Here is a 22,473-nt window from a genome sequence, read left to right as displayed (position 1 = left end):
TCAAATAATTCATAGTTTGATTCATCTACTCCTTTCTTAACATTGTTTCAAATTCTTATTAAGGGCTTAGGAGGAAATTAATTATTAACTTTTCATCATATATCGATCATTTTTTAATGTAATGATTTTTTAAAAACTGCTTAAATTGATCTTTTTTTAAAAAAATTTCAACCATATGTGTGTCCTGAATGATAAAGACTTTCTTGAAGGCTGATCTTTTATTTTTTTTATTTTATTTTTTTTTTTTGAAGGCTGATCTTTTAGTAGTTTTAAGTAATTTTCATTTCTTTAGTGAATCCTAAAAGCATCTCTTGATTTTATTCCAGGTATTTTAAATTAAATACTTTGTTTAAATAATCTATTATCAATCATTTTAATACAAGGTCTTTAATAAATACATGTTTACTCAGTCTCCACAATGTATCAGCTATGTTTGGTAAGTGAATGGTGGGGATAAGCCAGTAAATAACAAGTCATGGTCCCTTCCTGAATGCATATGTCCCTCCATTTTCTGTCCATTTCTTACAATATTTGTGCCTGAAGTAAAAATAACAGTTAAATATAGAAAATACTTGAGCTTTTGAGATGGATAGCCATATTTCTTCACAGTGTGGGAGATGTTCTTTGATTTGTCTTCAGATTTCTCAATTCTCTTTGTTTCTTCAAGTCTTCTGGCTTTCCTTGATTTGTTTTTTTTTTTTTTTTCTCCTCTCAACCAAATCTGGAGAGTTACCACCTTTTTCTAAATTGTCACCTTCTTCTTTAAAAAGACAGCTCTTTGAGGCAACCCCTGGGATCATACAGTCTTCCAGATGCTTTCCTCCCTATGTCTCATAGCCAAAATGTTAATCTTTCAGATGTCAACCTTTTCCTCAGTATTACTAATTATGTATGTAATTTCATTCTTCCTGGGGAGAGCTCATCTATGCTCTCCCATCCATGTTTCCTGAACATATCTCTTCTATTCTGCATATACTTTGGATTTTCTGCCCTACTCTCCCTATCTCTGGGCTCTAGCATCTACTGGATTGTACTGTTTATCATCCTGCATATGGATCATTTATATATATTTTAATAGTCTATATCTATTTTTTTTAGGATGCAAGTGATGGTAATTTATGGATTTGTGTACATCCTTTATATCACTGTGATTTTCGGAACTTGAATAGAGACATTCTGTTAACGTTATTGCATGAAACCCAAGAATGGCAAAGTTATTAAAGCAAACAAATAAAATGGATCAATAAATGCTGAGAGGGGTGATAGAGTAAGATTTCATGTACATGAGACAGAGGGCACAGATGTAAAATTACTGTAAGTAAAAATAAATCCTGCAGACATTAAAGAGAATAAATGATATATTATTAATAACTATTTTTTTGTTTTTGTTTTTTTTGTTTTTTTTTGTTTTTTTATCAATAATTATTAAATGATAATTACATATGTGAAATGGAAAAAGAATTCCAAAACACAAAGCACCATTAACAAAATTACAAATGAAATGAAAAGTTGGAACTGTTTTCTGCCAGTTTAAATGTATAAGTTGAAATATCAGAAATATACTGAGATTATGGTTTTTACTAATGAGTCTTACCAAATTCCAGAAAGAAATTACAACATATCTGTATTTTATTGATACTACCAAAGGTTAAAATATTTTCAACTCACTTTATGAGGCAAACCGATATTTCTCCCTCTTTTTTAAAAAATTGAATATTATTGACACAAAATGCTACATTATTTTCAGATGAACAACACAATGATTTAAGAAGTTTATACGGATCTTGATACTATAACCTTACAAGTGCATTACAAATAAAGAACAATTAGAAGCAACTCTTTCGGGCAGCCCGGGTGGCTCAGCAGTTTAGTGCCGCCTTCAGCCCAGGGCGTGATCCTGGAGTCCCGGATCGAGTCCCACGTCGGGCTCCCTGCATGGAGCCTGCTTCTCCCTCTGCCTATGTCTCTGCTTCTCTGTATCTCTCATGGATAAATAAATAAAGTCTTCATAAAAAAATAGAAGCAACTGTTTCTCAGGTATGTAAATTTAGAAATCCTAAACCAACATAAGCAAACTCTATTCAGTAATACAAGAGATTGAAGGTGTGTGACAATGAGGATGGGTTACTTTTGGGAACTGCACATTTGTTTCACATGTAAAATCAATGAATCAATATGTCAGAATGTGATATATAAATCATATGATTATGAGAAGATGTAAAACAAGCACTTAAAAAAACCATTATCCAATTATCCTCTAAAAAATTACAAACCAGGGACTCCTGGGTGGCTCAGCAGTGGAGCATCTGCTTTTGGGTCAGGGGATCGAAGATCCAGTCCCATATTGGGCTCTCTGCAGGAAGCCTGCTTCTCCCTCTGCCTATGTCTCTGCCTTTGTCTCTGTCTCTCATGAATAAATGCATAAATCTTTAAATAAATACATACATACATACATAAATACATACATAAATACATAAATTTTAAAAATTACAAACCAGGATTAGAAGACAACCTCATTAGCCTAATTAAAGATATTTACATACAGTAAAAAACAAAATCAATAGATACAGTAAGTAGTAAAATATTGAATATGCTATTCCTTTAATTCAATAAGGAGACCACAAAATCTGTGTTTGCTATTATTGCAATTCAACAGTATTTCAGATACCCTAGTCAGTGCAATGAGAGATAATAGAGAAATAAAGTTACATATATCATAGAAGTAGATGTAAAAAGTCATTGTAATTAGTTTATTTGGGGGTGCAGATACAAGGTCAGTAGAAAACCTTGCATTTCTAGATATCAATAAGAATGATTTGGCACACTCAATTTACAAGCCAAATGTATTTCGTAGCATCAAAATATCAAACACTGAAATCTAACAACTGATAGATCTAACAATATCTAACAGATAGATCTAACAAAATATGTGTAAGACATCTGTATAGAAAATTGCAATATATTAGAGAAATAGAATGTCTAAATAACTGACACATTTTATCAAATTACTGGATTGGAAAGCTTTGCTAAAATCTTATATACATTAATCATAAATGGAGCTATATATTTAATTTAATCTCGATCAAAATTCGCTCAGTATATTGTAGTAAAAGTGACAAATTCACTCACTTGTCTTCATCACCACATTTTAGTGTGGCAAATTTTGTTGAGATACTTTTTACATTTTTATTTAAACTGAAGTAATTAGGGATGCCTGGGTGGCTCAGTGGTTGAGCGTCTGCCTTCAGCTCAGGGCGTGATCCCAGAGTCCGGGATCAAGTCCTGCATGGGGCTTCTTGTGGGGAGCCTGCTTCTAGGTATGCCTATGTCTCTGCCTGTGTGTGTGTGTGTGTGTGTGTGTGTGTGTCTCATGAATAAATAGATAAAATTTTAAAAATAAACTGAAGTGAGTAATGATGAAAGTATTATGGGGAGATTCTTTTCTAAATCATTCTCTTTCTCCTCCTTTTTCTTGTTAGTTTTCTCATTTGCCAGAATTTATCATAAGAATTACTTAACTTTATATACAATAATAGTCTGGTAGAGGCCTAAAACATTGAATTTTAGCATCTTTCACATCTGCTGCAGCCTTAACCATGTGGAGTTTTTATAGATAATGTTTGGAATTCTCCCTAAGTAACAATAACATCCCCATGGAGTTGCAAAGGGGTATGTTGGTGATATTTGAGGCAGAGAGACCACACCTCCTGAGTGGGATTCTATCCCCAATGTATGACATCAAAAGAATGATGAATTAAGAGAGGGAGCTAACTCAGGGGTTAAAGTCATCAGAGAAGGGTACAATAGGCACCTAGAACTGATTTTTCTGGGCTAATCCATTTACTTATTACTCTTCTTAATTTCTCAAGCATATTTCCATAGTGGCCCAGACTTCAAATGTTATATTTCTTAGGATTAGAGAAAAAGTAGGAAAAGAAGACAAATGAATCCAAACTACTGATTGGATAAATAAAGTATACATCATGGTAATTCCCTAGGGAGGCACTGTCTACTAAAAGTAGGAGTAATTTCCCCTTCTCTCTTAAGGAAAGGAATATCTTTTTTAGGCTACTGATTCTAAGGTCTAATTGTATTGTTTATTAAAGAATAGGTTATCTTTGAATGTCATAAACTGTGTATATTTTTAATTTGGCTATCTGTCATGGAGTATTTTAAAAGAGCTGCATTAGTGCGTTAGTAGTAAATAGAACCAATCATACTGATGAAAATGTCAATACTTGAACAATTGGAGAATGCCCATCTTTAGTTTTTCTTTGCTCTGATTCTCTTTGTCTATGTTCAATCAATTGATTTAATAATTTGAAAACAAGTGATTGAAATTTGAATTAGATTATTAAGAAATCGCTACAGCTTGACCAAAGGCCCCATCATGATCAAAGATTAATAACCATTTCTTCCCCATTATTGCTAATTTGAAGGTCCTCATATTGCATAAAGTATTATCAGGAATATTTCTAACCAAGCTGATTCACAAGAGTACTTGATTATATATTATGTGTGTAGTGGAATAATTCATAATAGCTTTGATTAAACATAACAGTAATTCAAAGACATCATCCATAGGCAAGTCTACCTATTAAATATATATATGTGTGTGTATATATATATATATATATACTTATATACATTATATATATTTATATATAATGAACTCCTGCCGCCATTTTAACCTTTGTGAACATGCACACTTACAACTTAAATGAATATGTTCAAAAATTCCATCTAATCCCTACGTAGGGCCTCTACCTTTAATTTAGAAATAGCTCTTGGTTGCTAATTAATTGTTATATTTTATAAATGCACTGTGCCTAAAATAACTCTTCTTCATTTTTACATGAGTAAATCAATATTTTGTAAAATTGAGGAAAGAATAAACTAAGTAGTTCAGTAAGGAAGGGAAAGCATAGAACATTCTGGACTAAGACGTCAGAGTAGAGTAAGGAATAAAAAGCATGTGCTTAGTCCTGATAGCCAAGAGGAAAAACATTCATTTTTTTTCTTTTTGGGCAGATTAGTTTTAGTTTGTTTGTTTTTCCTTCATTCTGAATTCTAAGAGAAATTGGCTGTAAAAGCCTTCATACAGCATACATATAATATAGATAAAATGAAAATAGAAAGTATAAAACTATCCCATCTACAACCCACACATATTAAGCTCCTTGTAGATTATCTGGACATTTTTCTTTATCTTTCACCTTATCAGCCCAGGAGATTCAAATTATGTAACATTTCTCATGCACTCAGGGCTGAAATTTCTGAAGAGCAACAGATTTCTTAAAATACATATAGCTACAGAAATTTGACATCTTGAATTTGTCTTCTTGCAACAAGGCAATCTGTCTATTTAACTACCCTCTATCCATTTTTTTTATATCCTTCAAGTATAATATAGTATTGCGTCATGACATGGTAAGTGAGATCTACATCACTTTCATAAATTCTGCTAATCCTTTACTAGAGACTTAGACCCCTTTAAAATTTTCCATTAACATAGATTTGGTACAAATTTTCCACCACGCTCCGTATTTTATGATTCTTGCTTTTGTCTCACTTACTCACAGATCTTACTCCACTTAGATGTCAACACTTACATAATTAATGAAGCTTTCAAGGTCTGCCTGGTTGGGCTTGATAAATGTTTGTCTTCACCATTATGGGTCATCAGATGTATTCAACTATTTAATTTGTTTACCTGGATAATCAAATATCTTTAACTGGAAAAATCATCCCAATTCTTACTAAAAACAGAACTGGAGCCATAGGGCAGCCCGGGTGGCTCAGAGGTTTGGGCCCTGCCTTCACCCCAGGGTGTGATCCTGGGCCCCCAGAATCGAGTCCCACATCGGGCTCCATATATGGAGCCTGCTTCTCCCTCTGTCTGTGTCACAAGAAAGTATGCAAGTTATAAACTTAATCTGACTCTGTTTCTACCATATTTGTAATTTGACAGCTCTTTCTTTGGCCTATTCATAATAAGATAATCAAGATAAATCTTACTGATTAAAAATTCTGTTCACGTGTAGCTACTTCTTAGCATGTTTATCTCGCTTATATTTTTGCTTTTTCCCTTCATACTACCAAAAACTTGGCAGCTTGCTTTATATTTTTAAATGATCAAAATGAATGCTTTTTCTAACATTTTCAAAATCTGTGCTACTACTTAAGAAATTTCTAGCACTTGAAGCAATTGAAGATATAGTAGATTTTATACAGACCAGAGTAGTATTTGTGATAACAACTATTCATCTTCAAAAAGATTCAGTTTGTGCAATAACTTTCCATTATCAATATTGAAGTCTTGAACTATATCACCAAGGGAGGTAAGCTAGGATTAGGGCAGTATGTTTATCTTGACATCTTTATGTCAACTAACCTCTACCTAAAGCCCACATGGGGTAGAAGTGCTCCAACTTCACTCTTAAAAGGACTTGAAAACTGTTTCCTGATTTGGTTTTGACCTTTCTTTCTTCACACTTCTGAACTCACATTCTGACTGTAAAGACATTTTCCCTGACTCTCTCTATCTGGTTAGATTGTTCTTCTCACCAGCTTTAGGGCCAGTGACTTTGGGGAAATGGAGAATAGAGTAAGAGAGAAGACAATTGCAAATAACTAGTAATTTTCTATATCTGTCATTTTAGAAATCCTTGAGAATTGCATATGGGGAATAGAGAATTCTTTCCTACTACAGTAGCAATGGCATCAAACTTGTGTGATATAATCTATAAAAGAAAGGTCCTTTCTCTTCCATTTTTATAAACCATGAAAATCAGCTACATGACACTAAAGTTTTCAGACTGTCCCAATTTGCCATTTCTATAACTTACTAATATTTCTCCAAAGGATTGGATTTAAATTGCCATTGGGCATATAATTCAAGACTAACTCTGTAGTTTTTCTTGATTAGGTTCTCAGAACAGTATTTAAGGTTTTCTTTACTTTCATTTTGTAAAAGAAAAAAAAAATAAAGCATAGACTAACTGGCTTCTTTGAGTTCTGCTAAATGATTTGTTTCATTTGGGATTCGCAAATTATAAACCCCATTTGCAAGAGAACAATCTGATCATAGCTGTGCTGCTCTGCAGTTTAAATTAGAATTTTGGAAATCTGAGGATTTAAATTAAAGCTCATACCCAAGGTAACAGAAAACCCTCCACTCTACACTCATAGAGAGAGTAATTATATATGAGAACCTGAAATTAGAAGCTGAAATTAGAGCTATATTCACTCGGTCCCAAAGAACAGCTATTTTTTTAGACCCCATAATGAAATGATTCCAGGTAAGATAATATACATGTCAGAACCATTCTGTGCCACATTTTCTTAGCGCTTATTTTCTTTTCTCAAATATATTGAATCCCTTTAACTCCCTTTCTTGGTAAAAAAAAAAAAAAAGGTTTTAAAGTATTTATAGAAATGCAGTATTTGACAAAAGGTTTTCCCTTACATTTAGAAAGTTAAAATATGCCATATGTAAATAAATCTCCTTTGGTTTTATTTAATATTCATAATAGCAAATACAAATGAGAATTGATATCTCTAGTAAAACTCAACATGATAATAAGGAATATAATACTTCTATTACAACATGTTATATAGCATTTTTAACAATTTATGATAAATTATTTTATAATGAACATGCAGAAAATAACCATAACTAACACTTGTGAATGCTTAACTGTACCAGGCATTCATTATACCAAATATTTCAGAAATATTGTTTCATTAAATCTTGATAGCAACAAATATATATATGCTCACAAAAATGACTGAGATGTATATATAGATCTCAGTTGCTATCTGGATTTTGTGCTTATATATACATGCATACATATATACCAATTTACCACAGGTTGAATTGATGACTTTGCCTAAGTCACAAAGAGATGTCCAAAGCTCAGACTCTTGACCTCTATTATATGGTAGAGTGCATCGCTCTTAACTTAGAATTCTGAACATAGGAAAATTATTTATTGAAATAAAATCAGCTGGTGAGACATCTGGGTGATTCAGTTGGCAAGCCTCTAACTCTTGATTTGGTCTCAGATAACTCATGATCTCAGGGTTGTGAGATCGAGCCCCACATTGGGCTCTGCATTAACTGTGGAGCCTGCTTACTTTCTCTTTCCCTCTTTCCCTCTCTGTCTACCTCTTGCCCTGCCTTGTGCACTCTCTCTCTAAAAAATAAAAGTAAAATGAAATTGGTTGATATATTTCTAATACATTGATTTTTGTGTTTTATACGCTAGTTTTACATTAGAATGCAAACATATAAACAATGATATATTTATAAAAATAAACTGAAGAAATGCAAACTGCTATGTTGAATATAAGACCAAATTTAAACAGATCACTTAAACCAGATATGGCAAGGTAGCAATTCCTAAAATTAAGCTTAATCATGAGGAAATTATATCGTGGTATCTTCAGTAGTGGTAAAACCTATTAATGGTCTCTTGTCCTGATGAATCTATTTGTCTAATCTGCCTCGAGCAATCCACCAGATTGTGAAAGATCAGAACATGTGTAAGGATTTAGAGATGAAATTTTCCATAAATATGTATATTTCAATGGAATCAATAGTATGTACATAAAAGCTTCGCTGAGCATGCATTGGCATTCCCATATGTTTTCTTGAGTAGAAAAGGGGATTAGATTATATAGCTACTGTTCATCAAATTAGATATAGAGGTATAAATTTTGATGTTTCTTACTTATACACCATATCTTAAAGAGCTTTATTGAAATATAATAAATATACAAAAACTGCACATATTTAATACAATTTAATAAGCATAGACATGTGTAAACCCACAAAACTATCATCATCATCAAATTAGCGAACATATTGATCATCCCAAAAAGTTTCTTCCAGCCCCTTTGGTATTAATTTTTTAATTTAATTTAATATTTTATTGCAGTACTAACACTTAACATGAGATTACCCTTTTAACAAATTTTTAAGTGTACAATACAGTGTCGTTAACCATAGATGGTATGTTGTATAGCAGATCTCTAGAGCTTATTCATCTTGAATACTTTAACATTTTACCCACTGAACAACAGCTTAAACTACAGAATATTACAAAAGTTTTTCTTTTCTGTAGTGAGTTTATCAATTTACCATTCTCAGAAGAAAAAAATGAAGGAATGGGACTATATAACTTTGGACTTATTTCTAATCTCCGCATCCTGGGTTATAAGAAGAAAATCCTATGGTAATCACACATAAGCTATAGCATACATTTTTCCTTTAATTTAGAATTACTGGTTACTTTCCTTTTCCTTATACTATAGAAAGCATCTGCCAATTAACCTCCTAATTAAAAACATAAAAAGTGTCTTCTTCACACTGTATTAATATGAGAGTATAAATTGGTATGACCTTTTTGGAAGGCAATTTGGTAATGAGTTGTAAAAGCCTTAAAAATGAGTAAGAAATAGCACTTCAGAAATATAACCTAAGGAAACAATTATGTGAATGAAAAGATCTACAAGAAATTTATTGCAACAGTGTTCATTATAACAATAAATTGGAATTTTCCTAATTTACCAACAACGTGGGATAATTTGAAAAGATGTAATACGATCTAGGCATCTTAAGGCATGTAAAATATAATAATATCAAACAGTTGAGTTATAAAAATATCAATGTATAGTATTAATAATATAATCAACTAAAATAATGTGTATGTATATATATATATACATAAATTTCTATAGTACTTGATGGCAAAAGTGACAAGACATAATTAAATATAATATTTATCCAAACCAAAAAATAGAACAGAAGAAATTCTTAGTGTAGATATATCCTAAATACTACTGACAATAATTTAAAAAAGGAAATTATTTAAAATATATCAGTTGTATGTATTATGGCAAGCTAAATTAAGGAACAGAACATTTTTTAGGTAATCATACAGTTTTAATGACATTCTCTATGTTTTTATATAAGAAATTATTAGCAAGTTTACTTTGGAGAGAAAAAGTGGAAATAGTTTGCTTTTTGTCTTTGCCCAAGGCTTATAACTACTTAATATTATACTTGCTATTAAAGAAATGTTCTTAGACACTCTTTTTTTGCTGGCAGATGGGCATAATTAATCAATTACAGAAATGAGAGACTCTATCTGTGGACCTATGCTTGGATATTTATTATTATGGTATATTTCAAAAGTTTATCAAAGATAGCATACTTAAAGGAATTTCTGAATATGTTTTGAAGAGAAAGAAAGAAAAAAAGATATGCTAAGTCACTCATCAAGAGAAAATCCGTTCCACACATGAAAAGATGATCAACGTTACTCATCATCAGGAAATACAAATCAAAACTACAATGAGATATCATCTCACATCAGTTGGAATGGCTGAAATCAACAAAACAGGAAACAACAGGTGTTTGGGAGCAAGTGGAAAAAGGGAAACCCTCTTACACCGTTGATGGGAATACACACTGGTATAGCCAATCTGGAAAACAGTGTGGAGATCCCCCCAAAAAGTTAAAAATGGAACTACCTTAAGATCCAGCTATTGCATTACTAGGTATTTACCAAAAGGATACAAAATACTGATCTGAAGGGAAACATGCACCACAATATTTATAGCAGCATTATCCACAATAGCCAAATTATGGAAAGAACCCAAGGGTCCATTGACTGATGAATGGATAAAGAAAGGTGGTAGATCTATCTATCATCTATCTATCTATCTCTCTATCTATCATCTATCTTCATCATCATCATCATCATCTATCTATATCTATTCCATTCCATATACATATATATAATGCAATATTATTCAGCCATAAAAAAGAATGAAATCTCGCTGTTTGCAATGATGTGTATAGAGCTAGTGTGTATTATGTTAAGCAAAATAAGTCAGTCGGAGAAAGGCAAATATCACAGGATTTCACTCATTTGTGGAATTGAAGAAACAAACAAAAAAAAATAAACATGGAAAAAAAGAGGCAAACCAAGAAAATGGACTCTTAACTATAGAGAACAAACTTATGGTTACCAGAAGGAAGGTGGGTGAGAGGAGATGGGTGAAGTAGGTGATGGGGATTAGGAGTGCACTTGTGAAGGAAGTGCTGAATCACGCTAAATTGTACACCTGAAATGAATATTACACTGTAATACTAACTTACTGGTTTTTAAATAAAAACTTAGGGAAAAGAGGTGGAAAATCTCTCTATACAGATAGATTGTATAGATGTAGATAGAGGTAGATTGTATAGATATAGATAGAGGTGTGTGTAACTATTTATACATGTGTTAATATATTTGAGCATTTTATATTATTTATCCCAACGTATTCTTTTTATGCTTAGTTTACAGTGAAGTGCAGTATACAGATGACTGCCCAAATGTTTCAGTACATTTACTTCTCATTAATTTTGCATTCCTGAAAAAGCCTTTCTATTCTTTAAGTTTCTTGTTGCTTTTTCCAGATACAAATTTGGGTTTAGAACCTAGAAGGATATAATCTGGACTTCTCTACAGATAATTTTATATTCCCTCAGCATTGAAATATGTGGATATATAATAAAATATGTAAGTACTTATTATTAACAGATTTTTTTTCTGCTGTGGAATAGTTTATAGTTTACTATTTTCATAGTCATTAATTTCATGATATAGAAAGTCTATCTCAGATATCAACTTCTGGCATGACAACATAAGGAGCCACACTGACCCACTTACCAGAGAAAGTGATGAAAAAAAATTTTAAAGATTTTATTTATTTATTCATGAGAGACACACACACACAGAGAGGCAGAGATGAAAATATTTTTTTTCATTATTTTTAAATAGCAGTTATTTTATTAAAAATTTAAAAAAATTATTATTTTTTTCATTATTTTTAAATAGCAGTTATTTTATTAAAAATTAAAAAAAATTATGCTCTGCGAAAAACGCTATTAGGAAAATGAGAAGACAAGCCTCTGAATGGGAGAAAATATTTGCAAAACATATCTGATAAGGGACTCTTATCCAAAATATACAAAGAACTCTAATTCAAAAATAAGAAAACAACCTGATTAAAAATGAGAAAAGACCGGGGCAGACACTTCAGTAAATATATATACAGATGCCAAATATGCATATGAAAAGATTCTCAACATCATATGTCATTAGAGAATAGTGAAATAAAACAACAGTGAGATACCACTACACATTTATTAGAATGGCCAAATTCCAGAACATTGACAATACTAACCCTAGCAATGATGTGGAGCAACAGGAACTCTCATTTGGTGCTTGTAAGAATGCAAAATAGCACAACCATTTTGGAAGATAGTTTAGCAAACTCATAAAAAAAAAATAGTCTTACCATATGTAATCCAGCAATCACAAGCCTTGCTATTTACTCAAAGGAGTTGAAAGTTTATGTTCACCTAAAAACTGCACATAGATGGTTTTAGTAGTTTTATTAAAAATTGGCAAAACATGGAAGCAATTCATTAGGTAAACAGATAAGTAAACTGGTAAATCTAGACTGTGGACTATTATTATTTGGTGCTAAAAACAAATGAGCTATAAATTCAGGAGAAGGCAAGGAGGAGCCTTTAATACATATTATTAAGTGAAAAATGTCAATCTTTAAAACTTTCTAAAACAGTGGAATGTGGTGAAAATTGACAGGAGGAGATTTGTGGGTTTACTAAAGATACAATCCATGCCATAAACTGGCTAGTTTGTGGAAGAGAGCCAGGTAAGCAGGTGGCTGTAGAGAGCTTTCCCGGAGTGAGGATAGGATCAACCAGGGACCTCAGAAAGAGCCAAAATTTGATTGTATTAATTTGTAAAGCAACTGATTCCACAGGAATTGCTGAAACATTGAGGAATCTGCCCACTGACCAGTGGAGCTTAACAGCCCAATGTGACCAGAGAAAGAGAGAGAGAGAGAGAGAGCCCTATCAATACATACCACTGATATTCCGAAGGTGACTGGAAGCTGCACAAGCCTGTGGAGTGACATCAAAGGCTTAACATTGTCAGTAAAGGACAAACAGATTTCATTAACCCAGTCTACCCAGTCACTAAAAATTATACAAGCAAGAAACCCAACCACAAGCCCTGGTGGAGAGTGCAGAGGGTAGTCCCTTCAGTTGTTACACCATATGTTCTAAAATGTCCAGTTTCTTCCTTTTTTAAAAAAAGTATTTTATTCATTTATTCATTAGAGACACAGAGAGACAGAGGCAGAGACACAGGCAGAGGGAGAAGCAAGCAGGCTCCATGCAGGGGGCCTGATGCGGGACTCTACCCCAGGACCCCGGGATCATGACCTGAGCCAAAGGCAAATGCTCAACCACTGAGCCACCCAGGTGCCCCAGCATGCTTTAGGGCCTGTACAAGTAAAAATAACAAAGTACTAAATGAGCCTGACCTTATAATTTAAACAATTGTGTCGCTTCTCTTCTCCCTCCATGACCTTCACACCTCGTTCTCTTCCTAATAGAAGATTTAAATGTTAGTAGGGATAGATATGTGCCTCTACATGTGTTTTCCCTACACCTTGCTATTCTTTTTCTCATTCTTACCTCTTCTTTCTCCTTATCTCAATCCTACCAACAGAGAGGGTATCTGTCTTGCTCCTTCAGGTTCTGAAGTTCCTTTTACTTTCCTTTCCCCTTCTGTACCTTATAAAGGTGATTTGCAGTCTAGACAAGTGCTGTCGAATAAAAATATAATGGGACCAATATATGTGATTTTATATTTAATGGATAGATTAATAATTAGGTACATTTTATTTCAACAATATATTTTATTTAATCGAAATGAATATTTCAGAATACAATCAATATAAGAAACTATTAATGATGTATTTAATATACTTTTTTATATTAGATATTTCAAATTTTACACTTATAGCACATATTAATTTAGGCATATTTCAAGTTTGTAAAAGTCATGTGCCACTAGTGCTTGCCCAATCAGACAAATTTGGAAGCAAGGTTTTATGAATGAAGTGAGAAACAAATTGTCATTAATTTTTTGAGGAGAAACTACCTTATTTGGAATGGGAAAAATAATGCTAATCTTTTTTATCCTGTAGTTATGTTACCTTGATCTTCTTTTTTTTTTTTTTAATTTTTTTTTTTAATTTATTTATGATAGTCACAGAGAGAGAGAGAGAGGCAGAGACACAGGCAGAGGGAGAAGCAGGCTCCATGCACCGGGAGCCCGATGTGGGATTCGATCCCGGGTCTCCAGGATCGCGCCCTGGGCCAAAGGCAGGCGCCAAACTGCTGCGCCACCCAGGGATCCCCTACCTTGATCTTCTTATGTGTGTTCCTTCTGTAGCAAATACTCAAGTACTCCTGAACAGATAAAGAAGGTTACGTATTTGAAAGTACAAAAAGAGAACATCATATTAATAATTTTTACAATATCACTGTTAGTAATTAAATCACAGCTGTGTGCACTACACAGTCTTAACTTACTTAAGACTTGACATTTTTTATGTATCTAGGAATTAGATGCTAGAAGGTTAGCAAGTAAAGTGAACAGTGAGAAATTTTTTTTTTCCCACGGAAATGTTTTTAGATTGTACTATGCTAGATCTCTGCCTCCTTTGATATTTTCTAATATTGGTAATGGTTCAATATATTTAACAATTATCTCAAATTTGGAAAAATGGTGTGCACACACATGTTCCTGTGTGTGTGTGTGTGTGTGTGTGTGTGCAAAATCCAAGGCACAGATACGGGCATTCACGGATTGTTACACTGTGTATGTGCAGGTGGCCTGTCTTCTTCCCTATTAATCAATTAGTTTATATGCGTATGAGAACCACTGAAGACAAGAGCAATATCATTTTCAAAGTCAAAGTCATTTAATTATTCTTAATATGTCTAATTAAGTAAAAAATTTCTTACCATCTGCTAAGATATTCATTATACAACCAAATCAAAGTACCCAAGATAGATCTATGGTGTCTCTCAAATTAATTTTGAATAAAAACAGCCAGCACATTATTACTAACCTGCCACCCAAAGAAAGTGCTATATATTAACTAGCTTAGACTCAAACACTAAACATTAAAGCAAAATTTTTTTTTTATCAAACATGAGAGAAAAGAAACCAAAAACCAAAGTTAATAGAAATTAATTGAAATTAGCAAGATCGGGACCAGAGAACTACAGCAGAGTGAGAGTGCACTAGGACACGAGATTTTTAAAACAGGAAGAGTTAAAATTATAAGAGGAGGAGGAGCTACAATAAGTAGAAGCTCACATGTGTACTTCCCTTTTCTTCTAGCTTCCATATTTTATTTTATGTAAGAAAGAGCAAAGCAGACATCCAAGTGCTGACCTAAGCCCTCAGAGCTAAGCCTGAGGTCTTTCTTTTAAATGTTGACAATTTCATAAAAAAAAAAAAAATTCATAGAACATCAACATCAATTAAGGACACACTGTGACTGTGAGGAAGGAAGGCAAAGAGTCTGAGTACTGAAAGAATCAATCCATATATGACGCAAATTATAAAAACCCAAAATGTACAACTCTTCTGGTTGGTATAAGTGAATGCTCCTTCACCAATTACAGTTTCTTATGCTAGTCCTACTGAAAGATTTATTAAGATAGCAAATGATAGAATTACTCCTGCTTTCTAACAACTTTTAAATTGAAACAAAGCTCAGTTTTCTTGAACCCTCCCCTAAATAATCTCAAAGACCCAAATCAAGTGAGATTCCCCTCCATGTATTCTAATTAGATGCTGCACAGTTTTGCACAGTGTAATTTGTCTAGCTGCGTGCAATTAGCAATACAGTTGCCTCTTGAATAACACAGGTGTGAACTGTGTGGGTGGAATTACACATGTGAACTTTTTTCAATAAACACTGCATAACCTATAGATGTCTTTTCCTTTTGATTTTCTTTTTTTTTAAGATTTATTTCTTTATTTTAAAGAGAGAGAGCACGTGAGTGGGGGGAAGAGGCAGAGGGAGAGAGAAACTCAACCAGACTTTGCAATGAATGTGGATGAAGCCTAAGGCGGGGCTTGATCTTATGACTCTCAGCTCATGACCTGAGCTGAAACCAAACCGCTTAAGCAACTGAGCCACCCAAGAGCCCCTTCTATTCCTTATGATTTTCTTAATTACATTTTCTTTCTCTTCCTTACTTTATTGTAAGAATACAGTATATGGAACATGCATGTAACATACAAAATTTGTGTTGACTCAAGTTTTATGTTATTGGTGAGACTTCTAGTCAACATAGGCTATTTGTAGTTAAGTTTTTGAAAAGTCAAAAATTACACGTGGGTTTTCAACTGCTCAGAGGATTGGTGCCTCTAACTTTTACATTATTCAAGGGTCAACTGCACATGCAGTTCATTCAACTACAGGTAGGACCCCGGTGATCTTTTAGTGGAGTCCACTGACAAAATAAAGTGACAATACCAGATTTTATTTGCTTATTTTCCCTTGATAGTTACTCAGATTAATTCTGACTTTGATCATTTATATCTAGGTTATAACAAACACAGCTGAACCGATTTCTATGCGAATATGTGAATTACCCTAAAAATAGACTTAGAAATAGTGTTGGTGGTTGTACATGAAATTCCTAAGATTTGGTCCTAAATATGGCATTGCCAAGTTTAGGTCTGTAATATCAGCCACAGTTTAAGTTTGCAATATCATTGTATTCCTCATTCTATATATTCTCATTAACATCAGATACATTACTATTTATTTTTTCCCAGTAATCTCTTTTCATCCTTTGTTTCTCTAATATCCTCTTCAGATCCTAAGAGTAACAAAGGTAAAGGAGAGGAAGAATCATAGAACAATCATCATAATCCTGATCATGTATCAAGTACCTAGAATGTGTCAGATCTATTCTGAAGACTCTCCTTTTGTGGCTGCATTTAATCTCCACCACAAATATGTGACATGGTATTATCTCCATTTTCCATGTGGCGAAAACTCAAGTTCAAGGAGATTAAATAATATGTCATGCTTACATATGTAGTTATTACGGAAGCCAGCATTTGAACCTAGATCTGGTTCCTTCCAAAGCTTCATAGCCACCATGACATTCTGTCTCTCATTGAACCTCAGTGAAGTACTTTTAGTGTTCAGGTAATACTTCCTACTTCCTACCAAGTGCTAATTATGGAGAAAGGAGCTGGCATTTAAATTGTGTGATTTACCTTTAGTTGATTTAGTTCTTATGGTGAGGGAAATGAAGCAAAAAATATCCTTAGATAATATATAGAAAATGAAGACTCTGGGCTTCACTCCTGGATATTTAGATTCTCAAAGTCCTGGGGCAGTGAGGGGAGAGTTGGACATGCAGAAATCTGGACATTTACTTTCTCTTTAGGGCTCATGGTACGATACAGATAATCCGTGGACTAAAAGTGAACACATTAAGAAAAACTGGATTAGCCTGCTCCTGTTATATAGTCATAGTTCCAAATTCATTCTTTGTAGGGCCCCAGTTTGGGTTTTTCCTTTTGTAAATGAAATTCATATTAACCATTTAAGTGTATTTTTTAAAGATTTTGCTAGACGTGACTGGGAAATTATGTTTTGCTCCAAGAATCTCATATTTAGACTGCTGTTTTGGCTGCCTAAGATTTCGTTCTGTGTTTTAGAATAATAGTGTTTGGTTTGTGGGTTCATTTTGAATTACATGCGTGTACGCGTATCTGTGTAATGAGAGTTTTTTTCTCTGTCCTCATTCCTCTGTGTGTAATGATTTTGCAATTTCCTTCACTTGGTTTTTCAATCCCACTCAAGCACAAGAAGTGTATGTCCCTTTCTCATTGAGAATTATAAAACAATATGGAAAATTTGCTCAGTTCTTTATTTATAATTTTCTATGTACTTCCACCTTTTTAGAGATTTGTTTTAAAGCCAAGCCCAACAAAGCCAAGTTGAACATCTCTCTTGTGGCATGTATGTGTGTGTGTGTGTGTATGTGTGTGTGTGTTCTTTTTTCATGATAGAATTGGGATTTGAGATGTCTTATAGTCACTGTCTATAAATGGTGAAGGTACTTTTAATGATTCATCATGTGGTCTAATGTTAGTAGTCTTTTCCATGAAGATGTTGACCTCCCAATTTCTTCCTGAAGTGTCTTCTCCCTCCTTTACTAACTACCTCAGATCATTTAGATGCCACTTTTACACATTTTTATAATACTTAGTGCATAGCTTTGTTAGGGTATTCATTCCAGTGTGGTAATAACAAATACTATGTTTCCAGTGGAAAACTGTATGTATTTTTCTTTTGTCTTCTCCTGAGCAAAGTCTGGGAGAATCTGGAACTGGGCTCAGGACTAGAAGAGAGGCAGGACTGTCTCGAGTGTTTGTGGGAGCAGAAAGAACCAAACACAGGAAACTCTGTATTGGATAAAATGACCTAGAGAAATGAAAAGGTACCAGTCACCATAAATGCAAGTTTTGGAACAGGTGGGAAGGAGTAGGGCAGCAAGTATAGAAAAACAAGAAGCGAATATGAATTAGAACATAGGCAATGAGATCAAGGAGGGTGAACGAAGTAAAGAGAAAGTTAAAATGTTACTGGTTGTACCAATATATACATAGACGCCCCCTTTGGTAGACTTCTTGGTGCTTGTGGATGATCAAAAAACTTGTTAAAGCTGAGGTAGCAAGCCTGTGGCCTATGTGAGTGGTATGCTGAAGATGAATTTTACATGCTTGTGAGGAATGATTGTATGCAACTTTTCTCAATCCCATGATCAGTGACATCACCTTGACAAATTTCACTGACAAATTTAAATTGGCCATATTGGAAGTTTTACAACAGGGAAATTGGCAAAGTAGACTACTTCAAATATACATATTAATTTGGCCCATATACTTCACTTGTTTTCATAACTCCATGACAGCAAAATGAGAATTAAAAAGTTAAAAAATGAAAAAAAAAAAAAAGTTAAAAAATGTTTAAAATTTAGCTAGCTAAGCACTGGTTATCTCCTTTAGAGGATAAATGTGTTTTCCAGTTTTTCACAGACCTAATCTCTTTCATTTATTGGCATTAACAACTTGGCATCTTCATGAATATTCATTATGACCCTTCTCTTCATCTCTAAGAACTGAAAAAGTCTCTCTATCGATGTTATTATCCCTGGCTTAGGGCACTCTGTATTATATCTGCTACTTTGTTCTAACTGTAGTTTTAGCAAGTATTCACTAAACAGCAACTATAACATTAATAACAAGTTGATAATTATAATAAATATAATGGAAGAATTTTTCACACTTTATAACTGACCAACTTGATGATTTATCCTCGTGCAATGTGGTATGTCACTCTATGTAGAGTATTTTAACCATTTATCATTGTCAGAATAAAACACGAGTTTTGTGAATACTGAAAAAGTTAAATTAGTTTTTAATACAGTGTGATCAAACTATACCATGATTAAAATGCCAATATAACTAGTTTGGTCCAAAATGGATTTAGGATTATATATTTCATTAGATTATTTCATGTTATGAATAAATGTATAAATAAATTCGTGTTATTTGGTAATTTAAATTGCAGTCATTTTATTAATCATTGATGTATATAATTGATTTAAGGTTTATATTTTCTGAGCTTTTAACTTGTTCCATACTTCTACTGAGAGCTTGATCTAATAATGGAAAGTAAAAGAAAATACATATTTTCAATACTAAGGAATAATAATCGAATAACACAGGTAAGTTGTTGATATTGTTTTTCTTAAATATTAGTGAAAATGAGAATATTTAAGGAAAACTTCCTCATTTTTCAGAGAAAAGTCAAATGGGATTACTATGGACTTTATTGCTTAATTTACTATTATCGTAATATAAACATATTTAGAATTGATGCAACAATATTAGTCTGTTTGAAACAGGCCATAACTGAAATATTGAGTTAATCTTATCTGATTAAAGAAGTTTAGGGTAAATTAATATATTTAAGTAGAACAAATAACAGTAAGGTAAAAGAAATGGCTCACATGCAAGAAATGTGCTACATGCTGGTTTTCCTCCTTGGTCCTTAAAAATAAACTTGAAGGGAAACAGATGCTAAGAATGATGTCTATTAAAAATTGTGTGTATATAGGCATTGGTGGTAATTACCAACAGATTTTTAGAAATGGAATGGTTTTCCTCAAGTAATAGTTCCTCAAAACTAGTGATGGTTAGGCACAGGCTGGCCATACTGTGACATTATAATTATTAATTTAATTGATTATGTTTTACTTTTTTATTATAAGCCAATGAGCAAAATGTATCATTATATCCTATGTGTATGGGTTGAAATTATTAATGAATCAAATATTTTTATTTTTATTAATCAATTAAATATTAATAATATTAAATATTAATAAAATAAATGAGTTAAAGTGGACATCAAAATCAAGCCTGTAAAATCAAACAATCAACACATAAACACATTTTCTAAACTGCTCTAAGCAAAGTACTAAATATTTCTCAGTATATTTTACATCCTGTACATTTTTGGCATAAAGAAGGAACACCACAGTGGTCCTTAAGATAAAAACTTATTTTAATCACAGTTAACATGTATATGACATATTATATTAACAAATATTTTATGTAATATGAAACATCTAGTTTACATAAATAATGAAACCTTAAACACTTGTGAACTAATCATAAATGGCCAATTTTGAAAATGTAGGGAAAATCACTGTCATTCTATAATACTGGTGTAAACTGAAGTTTAATTACTCAACCTGAATGAATTGTACATCGCATGTCAAATATTTCCTATGAGGTTAATTGAGCATCTTTCTCTAAAGAAAATTGTCTTCAATATCTGGAGATTAAATGTTGCATAGTGTTAGTAACATTGTTTTGAGAAAAAAAAATCTGCTACTTTATTAATAAGTTCTTTATCTTTATTATTTTGTCCAAATAATGGAATTCCTCAGCCTTTTTCTAAAATAGTGTTTTTGTAACAAGAATATTAATCTTCTAAGAAGTTTTCCGTAATTAATTTAATGAAAAATATAGGTTAGAAATTTGAAAATTTTTCATGAAATGTGCTGAAAAAATCTTTTCTCATTCAGTGAATCTGCACTGCCTGAACTTAGCAATTAGAAATGGATACAGAAAAACAGAGTGTTTTATAATACACAGGATTATTTGCCATGCCCTCTTCCCATCTTTACCTAAAATATCACATGTATAAATATGGGAGATACCTGAAAGTAAGAAATTTGCCATTTCATCTTTAAGTTCACTGTTGTTCTGAGACCAAATATTAGGAAGGAAGAAGTGAACACAGCATCAGGAATATATCATAGAGCCCCATAATTTCTGTTTAAGAATCCCTCCATGGCCCATAATGCAAAAAGAAGAATAAATGTAGAGGAGAATAGGATTAATTTTCTTTGGAATGCATTAAAGCAGGATAGAAGGTAGCATATTAAAATAGTTATGTAAATGGTGAATCATAAATCACAGTTCTATTTACTCTATGGCAGTATACATATCACAGATTATTCTTCAAGACATAATATAACAAATACTATAATACAAGCAGCATTGCACTGAAACATCCATCACCACTAACTCCTCTCTACTGGAATAACTCTGCATTTCATGATGGTGGAAAATGGAGATCTGAAACAAAACCCACTGTATTCCACCTACAAGAAACTCACTTTGAGTATAAATATAAATATGAAGACTCTTGTAGGTTAAAGGGAAAATGATTGAAAACTGCAGGTCCTGCTCACACTAATCAAAGTAAGGCCAGAAAAAGAGCTTTTGCTGCTGGAAGGGTATCCAGTCCCTATCTAGACCTGAAACATAAATGACAATGTGCTTTGTTAATTAAGCTTCTGGAAAATAGGTATTCTCTTATAAAGCATGTGGGAGTGTCAGCTATTACATCTGTAAGGAGGATGTATTCACTTCATTATAATTACAATTTTAATATTTAAATTAAAATGGATTCACTCTGACTCAATTGAGAAATATCCTATGTATATACTGCTCTCACTAAAGTCATTAATTGCAGCATTGTTTGTAACAACAAAAATAAAATTAATTAAAATAATCTGTCTTTTGACAAGAGAATGTTAAAATAAATTACCATGTAACAAATAATATTATGATGTGCTACTCTAATCAATGAGGAAGCTCTAGGCTTATTTATATGAAAATAGACTCCAAGATATATTAAGTGGGAAAACAAGGAGATGAAGATACACACACACACACACACACACACACACACATATAGTACTCTGTGTATAAAAAGTGGAGGATAAGCATACACTCACAAGTGAAAATTTTTTCTTTAAAATACTCTGGTATGGCAGATAAGAAACAAATACAATTATCTGTGGGAATTGCAGGATTCCTGGAGCACAGGGAGAGAAGTGTGAATTTCACTGGATGATTCAGTCATGTGTATGTATTATCTTTAAAAAAAAAGTTAAACGTAAAAAATAAA

The 22,473-nt window shown here is 32.8% G+C and overlaps 1 long non-coding RNA gene across 1 annotated transcript in view; it reads left to right on the top strand.

The window, feature by feature from the left end:
• The first annotated feature begins 383 nt into the window (after nt 1–383).
• The window catches only part of LOC140611668 (uncharacterized), a 37,767-nt gene continuing 15,677 nt past the window's right edge, over nt 384–22,473 (top strand). The window contains exons 1-4 of the long non-coding RNA XR_012012781.1: nt 384–1,314; nt 1,748–2,037; nt 9,129–9,239; nt 11,474–11,576. This is a non-coding gene — a long non-coding RNA (uncharacterized lncRNA). The remainder of the gene's footprint in view (nt 1,315–1,747; nt 2,038–9,128; nt 9,240–11,473; nt 11,577–22,473) is intronic.

Source organism: Canis lupus, chromosome 20 (assembly GCF_048164855.1).
Source record: "Canis lupus baileyi chromosome 20, mCanLup2.hap1, whole genome shotgun sequence".
Taxonomy (NCBI): Eukaryota; Metazoa; Chordata; class Mammalia; order Carnivora; family Canidae; genus Canis; species Canis lupus.
Note: the sequence above shows the minus strand (reverse complement) of the source record. Positions and strands in the feature narration are given on the sequence as shown.